Raw genomic sequence first — 18,290 nt, forward strand, 5'->3', positions numbered from 1 at the left:
ATGGATAAGATAGGTTTGTGCTTTTTTTTACTTCAAAAAAAATTATAATAACATATTTAGAGTATGAATGTCAGTATATTGTAGAGTTATTTGTACGTTAGTATATTGTAGAGTATGCAAACATACACATAAGAAAAATCTAAAGTTTATATTTAATGATTGAAATAAAAAGTTTATTTACTTTCTTAAAGGAAATGATATGGTATTTATTTAATAATTTATATAATAATATTTAATTTTAGAAAACATATATATAATTTTATATATGGTTAAAAAATAGTATATTGTATTTCAAAAATATATTGATAAATCTAATAAAGTATTTTTTTCAAATATATATTTAGAGGTCACACAGAGTTTGAACTCCCTCTGATACCATATGTAACAACTCATAATTTAAATATACAACTAATTAGATTCATTATGTCTTTTATAATCAATGCACAACTATTCAACTAATTGACATAGAATTTCGAAAAACATGAGCATAGACAACTTACTTGTAGCGATGACATTCGTTACTTGTGATTTCGCAATTGAACACTACTTGAATATCGATAACCACAACAATGTTTTGGGATTACTCTCCACCCAACCATAGGCTCAGCTACACATAATCTTTCTATAGCTAGTCACCCCTGAGTCCTCAGTCAATGTACTACTACCAAGGTTTCATTTGCCTCTCAACACTCTTCTCCCGAAGAATGATCATCTCATTCCCCTCTTTGTCCATTAAATAGAACCAGTTGTTCCAAAAATGAAAGGGAATTGGAAAATGATTTGCATGCACACAATCCATGTGTCAACATGCAATTTTTATTTCTTTGTTTTCAGTTTTACTTAATTCAATATTTCTTTTAATCTAACTCTTTCTTATTTGATTCATTTTCACTTTTTGTTAACCTTACTAATTTTTATTATTTTCATAATTTACATTTCTATATATTTATTTACAACTTTCATTATTTATTAGTTTATTTATTTACTATTATTATATTTTCTTCATTATTTATTATTTATTATTTATATTATTATTAGGGGCATTACAATAAGGATGTATGTAAGTAGTTGGAGATAGAGTTTCATAGTAGTTATGGGAGTTGAGGAGGGTGGTGATAATGTTGAGGAGTATGCATAGGCTAGTTGATTATGCATGCCCCTTACTTCGTGGTTGTTTCATAGTGAAGTTAGTCCCAGTGACAGGGTCAGAGGTCTAGTTGAGAGTAAGGGTGTGAATTGTTGGGTTTAGGGCCCAGGAAACCCGACTAGTTTTCATGCAGTTAGCAGTTGCATGGTATGGATGCGCAATTGGAATGTTACTTAGTTGAGGGAGGCCTCGAAGCTTGAAGCAACTTTCCTGATGAGCTGGTAACATTTTTGCCTTCAATTCACCTTCTTTGGCGTGGAGCAGTCTTTAATCAATTCGATAGTGTATATATCTAGCTTGGTTGGTTGCTCCTACTGAATTTTGGGGAATTCTGCCCTGGAGGGCTTTTGTGTTCAACTATCTTGCAGGGAGTAGAAATTTGGCTGAGAGGGCTACTCCGGTTTTGGTGGCAACTAGGAGAGTTCATAGTGGGTGGTGTGTTAATTCTGCATTGTTTGAATGTTGCAACTTGGTAGTTTGTGGAATTTTCTAGTTTTTCTTAGTCTCACTCCCTTCGGTGGGGAGTCTCCACACACCAGTCTTTGCTAGTTGTTCTTGCATGAAGTGGGCAGGGGCTAGGAAAAGGATACACTATGGGACTTGGTGTGTGTTTACTTGGTTTAATAAAGAGTGTAAAATGATTCGCCAAAGGGGTTTGGGCATGCGTGGCAGAGCTCCTTGGTGTGATATGTCGTCTCGAGTTTGTAGAGTAGTGGCTGAGCATGGTAGGGGTGGAGACAATGGTGCATCTCATGGAGAAATGGCCCAATAATTTGGACCAGTGCTTGGGCTAGCAACTGCCTTGCCCTCCTTGGAATCAATAGCTAGTTAGCACCAACTGGTCATGGCAGACTTGGGAGAGATGAGGCAACAACGACATGAAGATAGAAATGAGTTGATCACATTTTTGAATGACATCTAATACAACCAATCGATGATGATGGATAGGATGGATTCTATCTAGCATAGCCAATGACGCACGGTGGAGCGGTTGGACCAAATTGACGAAAGCATTGATTGCTTGGAATACCATGCTCATGATGGAATTTCACCCCTGGACCCCCTAGATGTCGGGCAAGGTCTGACACCTCCAAGAAATTTTGATTTGTTTTGATTGTATTCCCAAGTTTTTTGGTGTATCCATGTTTATGACTTGAGTTTTGGATGTAATGTATGACATTTTGGTTTTTGTTTTCACATAACTCTCCTAGCTAATAAATCTGGTCAGAATGCAACAAGGAGTGCAAGACAAAAATAGCAAATTAAATGTAAATTTTTGAACAAATAATAAAATCTTTTTTGCCGATTAAAAAACACAAACTTAATAAGAATTTTCTTAAAATTATTATTGATAAAAAATCTATTATATTCTAATTACTAAATAAAGAATTATTAAGAAAAAAAATAAAAAAATAATACAGCTTCAAAACTATATATTTATTGTATTATAGAAAATAAAAATTAGATATTTAAAAAAATAATAAAAAATAAAACATAAATATTTTTATTATATATATAGATTATTTGTAGTATTTCCTGCTGCTAGCCAAAATATCCATCCAATAGAATATTTGTAGTATTTAAGTATCTTTTCTTGAAAAACAAATATTTTATTAATGAGCCTATATTGTCTTATATTTCTATTAGTTATAAAATAATAAGTTGATAGTAAAGACTAAAAATATATCAGTTACATATTTTTATTAGTTATAAAATAATATATTTCTAATCGAGTTTAGGCTCCTGTGATTCATATCTACAAAATAAAAAAAATCGGTAATAATCACATCACGTAATATTTGTTGACGCGTTTAGAACTAACCAATGTTCAGTGTGGTTCATTGTTAGGACAAGATGAAGAATCAGATAGATAGAGATATTCTTCGGCTATAAAGAAACACTTACTTTTGACTGGGTAATGTTTACTTTTTGACTTTTATTGATGACTACAGTAAAAAAACATGGGTTTATCTTCTGAAACAGAAATCTGAAACATTTTCTGTATTTAAAAGATTTAAAGCTATGGTCGAAAAGGAAATCGGAAATCATATTAAAATTTTGAGATCAGATAGAGGTGGTGAAGATATGCTAACATATTACATTGAGTTTTTCCAATTACATGGAATCAAGAGGCAGTTTACTGCACGTTATACTCCACAACAAAATGGAATAGTTGAAAGGAAGAATTGAGCAATTATGAATATGGCTCGAAGTATTTTGAAAGAAAAGCATCTACCAAATGAATATTGGGGGGAAGATGTAGCTTTCGTTTTTTATATTCTTAATAGAAGTCCAATTAAGAGCTTGAAGGATCGAGTTCCCGAAGAAGCCTGGAATGGTAAGAGTTGTCATATATCTCATTTAAGAACTTTGGTTGTGTTGCCTATGCACATGTTCCTAAATAATTGAGAAAGAATTTATATGATAGAAGTGAGATATGTATTTTTATTGGATATAGTGACAAGTCTAAAGCATATATACTTTATAATCCCATCACCAAGAAATATCTTATCAATAGAGATGTTTAGTTCAAGGAAGAAGAAGCTTGGAATGGAAGCATAGATAAATCTGTTGCAGAGACAACTATATTATCTCATGGAAATGATAATGAAGATTAGAAAGAAGCACAAGGTGGACAACCAATTCCATATACACCTGCTACAAGCACCTTAGCAAGCCAATCATCAAGAGTTAGTCCATTACAATTATGAACACTGATAATTCACGAACATGGTGAACCATCAGGTTATGGTGGGCAGCAAACAAAAGGATCAGAGGTAAGTAATGATTATAATCCTACAATAGCTACGTTGAAGAATAGAATTAAAGGTCAGAAGACTAGAATCTTAAAGGAATTGTATGAGCAGAATGATGAAATAGATCAAGTTTCAAATTTTGCATTACTTGCATATGATCTAGTAAATGTTGATGAAGCCGTGAAAGAAAAAGTTTGGATAAAAGCCATGAATGAGGAAATTGATGATATAGAAAGAAATAATACCTGGGAACTTGTAAATTTGCTTGAAGGTAAAAATAGTATAGGTGTTAAATGGATTTACAAAACGAAAGTGAATGCTAAAGGAAAAATTGAAAAGCATAAAGCAAGACTTGTAGCTCAGGGGTTCAGTCAACAACCTGGTATTGATTATAATGAAACTTTTGCACATGTAGCTAGACTTGACACATTAAGAATGGTATTAGCTATTGCTGCACAAAATAAATGGAAAATATATCAGATGGATGTTAAGTCTGCATTTTTAAATGGTTTTCTGGAAGAAGAGGTTTATGTGAAACAACCTCTTGGATATGAAATTGATGTTCAAGAAGATAAAGTTTACAAATTAAAGAAAGCATTATATGGAATGAAACAAGCACCCCGAGTATGGTATAGTGAAATTAATGAATATCTGAATAACAATGGATTCATTAGGAGTCCAAGTGAGCCAACATTGTATATAAAAGTAATCGAGGATGGTAAAATTTTGATTGTGTGCTTGTATGTTGATGATTTAATTTTCACTAGAGATCTCTCAATAGATGATTTTAAGACCAGCATGAAAAGAGAATTTGATATGACTAATTTAGGCCTAATGAAATATTTTCTTGGTATTGAAGTAACTCAATCTGAAGATGGTATTTTCATTTGTCAATCTATGTATGCAAAGGATATATTGAAAAGGTTCAAGATGGGAAACTATAATCCAGTTGTAACCCAAATTGCAATTGGTACAAAACTCAGTAAGGATGATCATGGCTCAGATATTGATCCAACCTTGTTTAAAAAATTGGTTGGAAGTCTTATGTATTTGACTGCAACAAGGCCCAATATAATGTTTGGTGTAATATAAATTTCCAGATTCATGGAGTCTCTAAAGAGTACCCACTGGCTAGTTGGAAAATGGATTTTAAGATATGTTGTTGGAACAAGAAATTATGGTATCCTGTATGCATCGGATTTAGATTTTAAACTAACTAGATATACAGATAGTGATTTTGCAGGCAATATTGATGACAGGAGGAGTACATCTGGGTATGTGTTCAGTTTTGGTTCAGGTGCAGTTTCATGGGCATCAATGAAGAAATCCATTGTGACTTTATCATCAACTGAAGCAGAGTATGTTGCATCCAAAACAACGACATGTCAAATTGTGTGGATGAGAATAATTTTGAAAGACTTGTTTCATGAACAGAAATAACCCCCTCATATTTTCTCATACAACAAATATGTTATTGCACTATCAAGAAATCATGTTTTCCATAAGAAGAGTAACCATATTGATACAAGGTATCATTTCATTCGAGAATTAGTAAGAAATAATGAAATATGTATGGAGTTATGGAGATTGGAAGACCACTTTGCAGACATATTTACAAAACTGTTGGGAAAAGAATTGTTTCAAACTCACACAGAAAACATAGGGGTATGTATGATGTAATGACATTTTGATGTAATAGCAAAGTTTTGTTCTTTTTGTGAAATAATTAAGGGGGAGAATGTAAGAATAATTATTTCACATCTGTCATCAACGTCATAGCCACCGCCTTGGCTCTTCAAGCTTCTAGAAGTTACCATTGCCTCACCACCTACAGAAACAAAAGGGAAGCACCACCTAAAAATGTGTATTTTTAATTGATGTAACTGACATAAAAATATGCTATAAATAGAAGGATCACGGAGAGGCGGAGATCATCCACTCCTGATTTTTTATTGTTGGTGTAATTGAGCAACTAAAGTTGTGGTTCTCTGTGTATTTCCTGATCTCCTCTGTATTTATGTTCTTTCAGTTTTAATGAAGACTTGAGTTATGGAAGCTGACCGATGGCCTTAAAAAAGCGTAACATATAGTTTTTTTTTATTCAATATCGAAAGCATAAGAATGGTGTGACTTGTCATGGCGCTGACAACAAACATGATTAGGGAAATTTAGTGGAAATAGAATGTTATTCTGTGGTAACGCCGAATGCTTTTACGGTTAGGTTACATGATGCATGTCAAGTTCGATGTTCATGTTGATTGGCGATGAACGATGTTGATGTTGGTTGGAAATAGCAACGAGTCAATAGGAATGGTGTTGGAAATAGCGATGGAAATTGCAATTCAATAGCGGTCATGGATGGATAATATGGGATTGTGCTTTTTTTACTTAAAAAAAATTATAATAACGTATTTAGAGTATGAATGTTAGTATATTGTAGAGTATGTAAACGTACACATAAGAAAAATCTAAAGTTTATATTTAATGATTGAAATAAAAAGTTTATTTACTTTGCTAAAGCAAATGATATGGTATTTATTTAATAATTTATATAATAGTATTTAATTTTAGAAAACATATATATAATTTGATATATTGTTAAAAATTAGTATATTGTATTTCAAAAATATATTGATAAATCTAATAAAGTAACTTTTTCAAATATATATTTAGAGGTCACACAGAGTTGGAACTCCCTCTGATACCATATATAACAACTCATAATTTAAATATACAACTAATTAGATTCATTATGTGATATATAATCAACACACAACTATTCAACTAATTAACATATAATTTCGAAAAACGTGAGCAGAGACAACTTACTTATAGTGATGATATTCCTTAATTGTGATTTTGAATTTGAACACTATTTGAATCTCGCTAACTGCAACAAAGTTTTGGGGATGACTCTCCACCCAACCGTAGGCTCAGCTGCACATAATCTTTCTATAACTAGTGTTGGCTTGTTGGGGCCTGACCCAAGTTGAGAAGTGATTTAGCCAAACAAATCCCAAAACTACTGGCCCTTTCGGAAACAATCCGTGGTGTGCGGACTGAGGTCTCACCTAAGGTAGTATGGGAGGGTGTTGGAACCATGTTTCCGCACCCTAGGGATGTCTTGATGAAGTTTAGGAAGTTCGCGAACCGAACTTGTGTGGTTGCACTGCTCCGCGCAGCTGTCTGTCCTTCACAACTTGTGCAACTACTTCCGTGTAGCTCTGTAAAGAGCGTGAAGAGGTGCTATCCAGATCCTTTATCCTTACTGTGCTACTATTATAGATCTTTACTTAATTGTGTGTACCCAATTTTCTTATTAACCATTCAACATTCATAACAAGTGCGTGCAATCATAAAACTGTAAAGAGATGCATAAATAAAACAAAAGAAAAAACACATAGTATTTCAAAATCAACTTATCTTTTATTAATCCTCTGTTCAAGTGCAATCCCAACTCCGCCCTGTGCACTCAGCTGCAGGGGTCCGCACACACAGCTGCAGACTCTACCAGGCCTCTACGCACACAGCTGTAGAGCCTTTTCCTACTACTATAACCCAAGGCTCGGACTTACAGACTCAGAGCTAATTCGTCATCCAAAAGAACATATTATTTTTTCCAGATCTAAAACTGACTTTACACTTAGAGCCTTGCTCTATTTATACAGTCCCATGGTCCGTGGACCATGGGTAGGCCGACACACTTTACATTAAATTATATTATTTTAGTGCAGACAACCCTAGACTCTTGCACTCCGCGCCCACATTTCGCGGGGTATTTTCATTACACTTGACCAAAATTCGGGCTTCAAGCCCCAAAAACACACCATGGGGGGATCCGCTACCCAACAGGCCCCCAACATAATCATTGTGACTCATCCTCAAGTCACTCTACTGGTGTAGCGATCTTTGTGCGAAGTCCATCCAACTATGCCTATGCTGCGCGAAGGTCTGCAACACACCGTGCTGCCATCGTCTGGATCTACTCCATTTCTACTTCTGAATCATCTGTGTCTGACTTGATTCTATACTATGATGCCGGCTTCGAGTACTTGAAGGGTTCTTCGTTCAGTTTGACTAGCTTGACAGTGCGTCCGTCTGTGACTTCTTTTACTACATATGGTCCTAACCAATGCATTCTGAGTTTCCCCGGAAATTTTTCGAACTTGCTATCATACAAAAACACTAAATTGTTTACCTTGAATGTGTGTATCTTGATATGGTGATCGTGCTAGGCTTTCTCGCACTGTTTCTGTACCTACTGATGGAATCCCGCCAGAAACCGTTCTTCCTCGAGTTCTTCTAATTGTGCGAGTCTCTCTTCCAAGGCTTTGCAGTCCAACATGCCTGTAATTGTTGTTATTCGCAAACTCGGTATTCCATTGGCATGACTGCTTCAGTGCCATAGACTAACCTGAAAGGTGTCTGACCTGTCAATTTCTTGCACGTGGTTCTGTATGCCCATAATACGACAGGTGTGCGTAGGTCCCATTCGTTTCATTTGCGCGTTACATACTTTGGTCAGCGTAGTCTCCAAAATTTTGTTGAATGCTTCTACTGTCCCATTAGCTTGCGGATGGTACAGTGTACTTTGTTGATGATACACCTAGAATTCCTCGGTGAGTGTACTGATGGTTTCATTCAGGAAGTGCGTCCCGCGGTCACTCATTAAAATTTCCGGGCAACCAAACCGTTTCAATATGTTGTCGAACAAAAGTTTTGCAGTTGTAGCAGTCGTGCAGTCCTTAACCGGCTATGCTTCAGCCCATCGAGTCAGGTATTCTGTCGTGATGATGATGTAGCACGCACCTGTCTTCCCCTAAGGTTTGATTGGTCCCACAAAGTCGATTGCCCATTTTTCGAATGGTTGCAGTGTCATCTGTGGATTGAGTGGCATCTCATCCCTTCATGATGGTTTCCCAATCCTTTGACATACATCATAGGCCCGACACTGTGCTTTCGAATCTTAATGTAGGGCTGGCCACCATAGCCCAGAGCGAAGAATCTTCTGTGCTGTCACACATCCTGCATAGTGTCCTCCTGCAGCCCCTCCATGTGCTTCCATGAGGATCTGACCTCGTTCAAATTCAGGTACATATCTTCGCAATATCTCATCATTTCCCATTTTGTAGAGGTGGTCTGCGATGATAGAAAAGTTTGTCGCGCACACCACCAATTCCTTCTTCTGCTGAACTGAATATTCCTTTGGCATAGTCCTTGTGGTTAAAAATTGGATTATATCTTCGAAGTGGCTGTCCGTGATGTGCACTGCAAAGAGTTGTGCATCAGGTAGTCCTTCTTCCAAATTTGTTGGCTCCTCACCTGTCTCAATTCGTGATAAGTGATACGGTCCTACATTTAGGCGTCTTGGCTTTACAATGACCTCAAAGTCATATTCTTGAAATAGTAACAGCCATTTGCATATGCACCCCCCTAACATAGGCTTGTTCACCAGGCATTTCAACGTGGAATGATCGGTATACATCTTGAAGTGCCCACTAAGTAAATAGTGTCGATATTTCTAGAGTGCGTATACCATTGCCAACCCTTCGCGCTCAATAGTAGAGTAGTTCTTTTTGGCTTTGGATAGCCGCTGACTCGCGAACTCAATCGGGTGATCCACGCCTTCCACGCCTTCCTACGTAAGTATAGCTCCTAGTGCAATACACAATGCATCAACATGTACATGAAATTCTGCATCCCATTTTGAGAATACCAGGATGGGAGCGGATGCCATTTTCTCCTTGAGAACATCCAGAATTTTCCTACAATCATCATTCCAACAATATGTAGTGTCTTTTTTCAATATTTTTTCCATTGGCGTTGTTATTTATGCATAGTTCTTGATAAAATTTCTATAGTAACCAGTGTGCCCCAACGTAGCGCGTAGTTGTTTGACACTTCGCGACGCTTCCAAATTGAGAATAATAGCAATCTTCACAGGATCCACCATCAGACCTTGTTTGCAGACCACATGGCCAAGAAGGTTTCCAAAGGGGACGAGGAAGGTGCACTTTTTAAGATTCAACGCAATCTGGTGTCGCCAACAAGTATCCAACATCAACCGTAAGCTTGCTATGTGGTGTTTAACTAACCCAAATATAGTCCAATTGTCCAGATAGACCTCCAAGAACTTGTGGATGTATTCCTTGAACGTGGTCACTACTATGCGCGAAAATATTGCTAGCGCGTTCTTTAGTCCAAAGGGCATAATGGTGTATTGAAAACAACCCCATTTGGTTATGAAGGTTTTCTTGCTCCTATCTTCCGACGCAATCTTGATCTGATGGTACCCTGAGAAGCCATCCGTGAATGAGTAAGCTTCCTGACTACCAACATTCTACAATACTTCATCTGTAAACGGTGTCGGGAATGGATCGTGAACACAGGTGTCGTTAAGCTTCCGGATATCCACGCATATTCTAATTGCACCCTTCTGTTTTTTCTCCTGTACTACCATAGGACTCACCTAGTCGGATTCTTGCATTGGTTCAATAATTCAGGCTGCAAGCATTTTGTCTAGTTCTTCGCAGATCTTTTCTTTATACTTCAAATTCAAATGGTAAGGTCGCTGCTTAACGAGCTTCACATCTAGTTTTAGAGTGATCTTCATCATCCCTAAGTCGCCAATGATCCCCTTTAAGTCTGTGATTTTTGTTGAGAACAAATCTTGATATTCGTGGAGTAACTTGGCAACCTTATCTACTGTAGGATCGTCCCAATAGTCCCCAAGCGTCGCGTACTTCGGCTTTGCGTCTATGCCAATGTTTACCTGCTTTTTTTTTAGTGGCGCAATGATGTCAGGATCCTCAATTGATGGTCCTCAAACTTCATGACACCCTTCAGTTTCTGGAATATTAATAGTCTGGGAGTCGTCATCATCCTCCTCTACCTGTATGTTATAACATTCTAGAGCACTACTTAACTGGCCTGCCCATGTTGGTTGAACTACTTACTATGGTTCTTGTGGTATTTTGAAGATGTCGGCTTTTACGGATTGCAGTGCGTCGTCAACAGGTCCCAACCATCAGTCCTCAAATGTGAATTTTAACAAAAATCCCTCGCACAAGATATCCCATTCGCTCATACCATGTCGGAGTTCTGTCTTAGTATACCAATTCATTGGTATGACATCCAGGGTATGGTAGAATAAGTGTACCCATTCAGGCTGAGGTTCTTCCCCATAGGTCTTGGTCCATTTCGCGTGGTGCGTTCATGGGTCATCTTACCCATCATATTTATCTTCTATCCATAGTTGTGGTTTCCCAAATCATAGGCACATCATCCTTCTACATTCGCGCCAGTTTTCAAAGTTTCCTTGATGTGTTCCCCACTAGCACATAGGTGTCGCGTGCAGTGCCACTTCAACACATTGAACCACTGTTGTTCCGGTACCGTGCTTTCAAACTTGCTGAAGAATTCATCCACCACTGTCAATCCATCATATGTTAGTAGATCTCGGGCCTGGGTTGTTACGCAATGCAGTCATCTAATCATCATGTTGCAATTTAGGGTTGTCACTTCGTTCAACCGATTGTGCCAGCGTTTGTCTTCTTCATCTAATTCTGTGGTGCAGGAACTTGCATGCTCCCATGAGATCCTTCCATCTATAGTCGGATTCACCCAATCCTGATCTCGTGCAGTTATCTTGTAGATACAATCTAGCTCATCGTCACTTCCATCATCGCGCACTAGTTCGGTGTGGCGCGCTCCTTCAGCTGGGTCTAGCAGAACCACTATGCATAGGGACTTTTTCTCAAATATCATCTTCCGCTTCTTCAAGTTGATGACTTCGTTCATGTCAGAGGCCTAGTCTATTCCTAGCAATGCGGGATAAGGATTGTTGTCATCAACAATCTCTATTACTTCAAAGTCCATCTGTGTGTTTGCACCTTCGATATCAACTGTTACCCCTTGCAACCTCCCCATGGGAAAAATCTTCTGTTGGTTCACCATTCGTAATTGAATAGGGGACCACTGCAACACAGGCCTACCCATGCGTTCCCATGTTTGCTTCGGTAATACATTCGCGTCCGAACCCAAGTCTAGGATTACCTGATCCATTTCATATTTGCCAATCTGCACTGTTAGTCTCATTTCCCTCTTAGTGCACAATGCATGCTTCCCCAATTTCAAGACTACCTACGGTTCCCCTTACCCCGTGCACCTGGTGATCAACTCCTGTAGTCCCTTAACTTCCTTATTGTCACGCAATAGTTTCATGCATGTCTCTAAAAAGGTAGTAAGCACAGAAGGATCCATTCTTGGCTTTGGTTAATCCTTACTACCTGAAGTAGAGGCCTTCGTGAAGCTCTTCTTAGCTTCAATAAATGTCTCATTTGCACGTTCTAGGTCAAACTCAAGTTCCTTTGTAGGAGCCTTGCAAACCCATGTATCCTCCTCGGGCTGCTTCCCCTTATCTTCCCCTGTGGTCGCGTTGCTTTTTAGCATCATGTTCACATTTGGGTCTTCTTTGCATGGTTCAGACCTCATCATTTGGATATTCTGAGTCGGAGTAGGCTGGAGTACCCCTTTCTTGCACATCTGTGTGATCAACATAGAGCAATCTACCATTTCATGATCAAATTGAGCACAATATGAACAGGATACTCTCGTTGGGTTGGTACAATCACGAGCATAGTGCCTTGGTCCTCTGCAATTGTAATAAATTAACGGTCCATGACCCCTTCCTAGCCCCATTCCTCCTCATCCCTGACCTCGCCTGTGAAATCTAGCGTGCGCCATCCCTGCGGCTAGGTCGAGGCCTCACGTTTCTGTCTACATTCTATAGGCTGGTGTCCAATACATCCTTAATCTGTAGCTGTGACAAGTCTGCTCATCGTGTCCCACTGACCTATAGGAATTACAAAACAACTATTGGGGAGTCTATGTATACTTCTGCAACAAATGAGAGTTATCCATTGTGTGTTTTCCTCCTATCTGACAGATCGCACACCATAGCGTGGGTGTCACACTCGGCCCTCCCTATGCCTCTGGTCTCAATGGCATTGGTCCCCCTCCTACCAAGTAGTTCGCGAATACCGGACAATGATCCTTATCGTGGCCCTAGCTTTTGTATTTTATGCAACACACTTCCTCGCACGCCTCTGCCCACGGTGCCCTATCTTGTTTCAAGCTCTGCATTTCCAGGCAGAGATTCTGTAGTTTCACGTGGATTTGTTGAACTCCCAACCCTAGATCTTGTATTGATGTTTCATGCAACCTCATCGCCATTTCCAACACTTCGGCCTGGGTTGAAAGCTTCTATTGTGACAGCATCGTCCTCAGGTGTGGTGTCAAAGATGCCACAAACCATGCACGGTGCTGCGCATCTGTTAATGTCATATTAGCCTCACGGATCATACTCTTTAGCCGCTGATCCAAATCCCAGGGGGTCTCACCTGGAAGCATCGCGATCTGTTTAAATTCAATGATTGACTGTGTCTCTGAATTCGACCGGCTAAACTCTCTGTTCAGCGCATTCTGGATCTCCGCTATTGCTGCATTTGGGTGATCATTAGAGTTCTTGATATACCATGTCAATGCATGAACCTGCAGCGCGCTCACCAATGTAGCCTTCTTAATGTTGTCATCTGTAACCCCTTGTTCTTCCCACACTGCCCTTACCAGAAACTCCGGATCCTCATTCCCTACTCCTTTGAATACGGGTATCTTGATCGCACTCACCATGCTGAACTACGGGTTTGGTGGAGGTGGAGTGGGTGACGATGGAGGTGAAGGGGGTGAAGCGGGTGATGGCGTAAGTGGAGGTGGTAACTGTGGAATGCACTGCCTTATCAAACTGACCGCACTTCTTGGAGAGACTCAAGCGAGCTCTTCCTCTCTTTCTCATAAAGGTGAAATCAAGGGACTGTTTCCTACTTCCCCGCTACCTTTGTAGATATTTCCGCTCTGCGTCGTTCCAAACATTAATGTATTCGTATAACTCGCTTTTCACATAGCAACATCTTAATCCAGGTATTTAGAGATTTAATGTACTTACCTCGCGATCCTTTGAGAAACCATCTTTTTGCTTCGTTGTAGCTCACGGTCGTGTCTATTGTAAATTCAGTGTTAAACCCCCCTATTATCTGGTCGAGACAATGGTCCACTACTCGTGTGATCTTATCTTATGATGCCTCTAGTCTACGCACTAATTCCGGAGTCCACACTATCAGTTGGTCGAGCTTAGACCTTCCCTAGTTGTCATCTAACCTCGTGATCCACTCATACAGTTCAGAAGGAAAGGATACGAAGAAGATCTCATGGATTTAAGTATATACGTAGCAATCCAGCCACTTTTTCTTGGATATCCGTGAAGTTCTATTTTCCTATGTCACGAACTCGTGAAGCTTCTTATTCAACCACTCTTCAATTTCCTTCTTTGTTGGGTTCCAATGGCACGACATCAGACATCCCTTAGGCAGATCCGGGTCCTGACAATGGAACCATTTGTTGGCTTGTTGGGGCCTGACCTAGGTTCAGAAGTGATTTAGCCAAACAAATCCCAAAACTACTGGCCCTTTCGGCAACAGTCCATGGTGCACGGACTGAGGTCTCACCTAAGGTAGTATGGGAGGGTGTTGGAAGCATGTTTGCGCACCCTAGGGATGTCTTGATGAAGTTTAGGAAGTTCGCGAACCAAACCTGTGCACTTGCACTGCTCCGTGCAGCTGTCTGTCCTTCGCAACTTGTGCAACTGCTTCCGTGTAGCTCTGTAAAGAGCGTGAAGAGGTGCTATCCAGATCCTTTATCCTTACTATGCTATTATTATAGATCTTGACTTAATTGTGTGTACGCAATTTTCTCGTTAACCATTCAACATTCATAACAAGTGCGTGCAATCATAAAACTGTAAAGAGATGCATAAATACAACAAAAGCATAAACACACAGTATTTCAAAATCAACTTATCTTTTATTAATCCTTTGTTCAAGTGCAATCCCAACTCCGCCCTGTGCACTCAGCTGCAGGGGTCTGCGCACATAGCTGCGGACTCTACCAGGCCTCTGCACACACAACTGCAGAGCCTTTTCCTACTACTACAACCCAAGACTCAGACTTACAGACTCAGGGCTAATTCATCATCCAAAAGAACATGTTACTTTTTTCCAGATCTAAAACTGACTTTACACTTAGAGCCTTGCTCTATTTATACAATCCCATGGTCCGCAGACCATGGGTAGGCTGACACACTTTACATTAAATTATATTATTTTAGGGCAGACAACCCTAGACTCTCGCGCTCCGCGCTCGCATTTTGCGGGGTCTTTTCATTACACTTGACCAAAATTCGGGCTTCAAGCGCCAAAAACCTGCTATGGGGGGATCCGCTACCTAACAACTAGTCACCCCTGAGCCCTTAGTCAATGTACTACTACCAAGGTTTTATTTCCCTCTCAACACTCTTCTCTCGAAGAATGATCATCTCATTCCCCTCTTCGTCCATTAAATAGAACCAATTGTTCCAAAAATGAAAAGGGAATTGGAAAGGGATCTGCATGCACACAATCCATGTGTCAACATGCAATTTTTATTTCTTTGTTTTAAGTTTTACTTAATTCATTATTTTTGTTAATTTAACTCTTTCTTATTTGATTCATTTTCACTTTTTGCGCCGAGAGGCACTCTACAACGCAATATATGAGGAAGATGTTGTCACGTTATGTAACGTTATATTAAAAAATATGAGGGAGATGTTGTCACGTAACATAACTTTACATTAAAAACAACAATATATATATATATATATATATATATATATATATATATATATATATATATATATATATATATATATATATATATATATATATATATACATATACATATACATATATAGATATATGCTGAAGATATGTGTAACGTTACTTAAAAAAAAGAAATTAAAACAAAAAAATGTGTCGACTAATATTAACAAACTCAACTTTGAAACCGATATATATACAATTTGAAAAGATATCGATTAGCTTATTCATTGAATAACCAAGAAAATTAGATAAAGGAAGCGGAGGATTCAATTGGGCATATCCTGTAATAATAACAAGGTAAATTTCCTTTAGGTTTTCCGTTGTGTGGTTTCTGTAATAATAAAAACCTAGTAAATTTATATTTCGTGGCGTTCAAGTTTTCAGTTGTGTGATAAGCTTATTCATTGAATAACAAAGAAAATTAGATAAAGGAAGCAAAGGATTCAATTGGGCATATCTTGTAATAATAAAAAGGTAAATTTCCTGGCATTTAGGTTTTCCGTTGTGTGGTTTCTGTAATAATAATAACCCAGTAAATTTATATCAGTTATGTGATTTCTGTTTAATAAAAATCAGGTAAATTTATATTTCGTTGCATTGAGGGTTTTCGATAGTAGGAAGGTGGTCAATAAAATTAGGAGTGAGGGGAAATATTGAGTAGAATGTAATATTTAGGGTGGGCCCTGACCTTAAATATTAGGTAAAATTTAATAATATTACATTTTAATTAGTATTTCTCCCCACCTCTGGCCACTATTTATTAGGTGGGGGTGGTTATAAATATTGGGTAACATATAATATTGTAATATTAGATTTTATGTAATCAATATATTTGTAACACTTAATATAAATGTGTTCCATCTATAAATTTAATTAATAAGCGGATAAAAACTTAATATTTACCATATTACAAGATTTTTAATCATGAATATTTACCATAGATCTAGCCTTTTAATTGTTAAAATACCATGGGCCAAGACCATGGCTTATCAATACTACATGCCCAAAAACAATAACTTATTTCAAAATAAAAATATTTTACAAATATTTTATTCTAATTTAATTTTATAACATTTTTTAATTAACTCTAAGAGAAAAAATGTTATAATTTCTTCTGAGGTATATCTAAACCCTCCATCCTCACGACTACTAACAATATTTTCATAGAGATTAAATGGAGGTTTTAATAAATTAAAAAATGAGAATACTTTTATATATACATATGTGAAATTTATATAATATAAATAATATTATAAAGAACTAGGATGGATGCATCTTAACCAAGGATCCAAGTGAAGTGAGAAAGAAAAGTGATTAACAATGATAGAGGAAATATAGTGGGTGATTCTTTTAATATTTTTATTATTGTATTTTCTTTAACATGATTGATCCAAAATATAGGTTTAATATTTTACAACCAATTATGTTTTCTTATTATTTAAATACTTTCTTAAATACAATACAATGGTATCAGATTTAAGAAAGAGAGTGATATGGAAGGGGGAATAGAGTGTGGGAGAGAGACATAGAGGTGAGAGACACAGTGAGAGAGAGAAATGAAGAGAGAGAGGAGGGGGAGAGAGGGAGGGAGAGAGATGGATTTGGAGGGGGAAAGAGAGGGAGTGACAAGGGATAGATGACGATGGAATGAGGGAGAGAGGAGACGAGGGAAGAGAGAGAAAAGGAGAGGATAAAGATAGGGAAAGAAGGGGAAGAGAGAGATAGGGGGACATATATATGGAGGGGGGAGAGAGATAAGGAGAGAGGGAGGGAGATAGTGACAGAGTTGGAGGGTGGAGAGAGAGTGTGTGTATGATGGGGGCAGAGATAGATGGAGGTGGGAGAGAAGGGGAGAGAGAGGAAGGAAAAAGAAAGATGACTTGAGAGAGAGGAGAGAGAGGGGGAGAGAAAGATGGAGTTGGAAGGGGAAGAAATACATAGAGAGAGAAAGGTGGAGAGGGAGTGGCAAGGGATAGATGGAGAGTCAATGTGAGAGAGAGAGAGAGAGAGAGAGAGAGAGAGAGAGAGAGAGAGAGAGAGAGAGAGAGAGAGAAGGGGAAGAGATAGAGAGGGAAAGGAAGAGGGAGATATAAATAGATATGGGGGAGGGGAGAGAGAGCGTGGCATATGTTTAGGGGGTTGAGATAGAGAGACAAATAAGGAGAGATAGAGGGAGGTATAAATATAGATGACAAGGGGAGAGAGGAAAGAAGAGAAAGATAGAGAAAGTTAGGGAGAGGCAGATAGAGTGAGGTGGGGGAGAGAGGAAGGGGAAGAGAGAGAAGGAGAGGAGGAGGGAGATAGACACAAAATGGAAGGTGGAGAGAGAGGGAGGAAGAAAGAGTCTCACAGTGACAAATATAGACATAGAAGTTAGATCTAGAAAGTCATGATTATTTTAGATTTTCACTAAAATGGATGTATTGATTTCAATGTAGTTCTTGATTTATAATCCTATTTGATCACATGCACTATATGCATTGATTTTAGTGTAGATGTCAATTTATAATTCTATTTATTACCTTACATAATCCGTATTTAAATAGGAATGCAACAAATTATAGAGATAATCATAAACATAGAGATGCAGCGGAAATAATACTTCATTTCATTAATGTAAAATACTGAAATATGCTT

At 38.1% G+C, this 18,290-nt stretch overlaps 1 pseudogene; it reads left to right on the plus strand.

Moving 5' to 3' along the window:
- The first annotated feature begins 3,349 nt into the window (after nt 1–3,349).
- The window catches only part of LOC149160412 (L-type lectin-domain containing receptor kinase IV.2 pseudogene), a 28,568-nt pseudogene continuing 13,627 nt past the window's right edge, over nt 3,350–18,290 (plus strand).

This window comes from Pinus tabuliformis, chromosome 5_2 (assembly GCF_031772625.1).
Source record: "Pinus tabuliformis cultivar Carrire ecotype Pingquan chromosome 5_2, CPIR1, whole genome shotgun sequence".
Classification (NCBI taxonomy): domain Eukaryota; kingdom Viridiplantae; phylum Streptophyta; class Pinopsida; order Pinales; family Pinaceae; genus Pinus; species Pinus tabuliformis.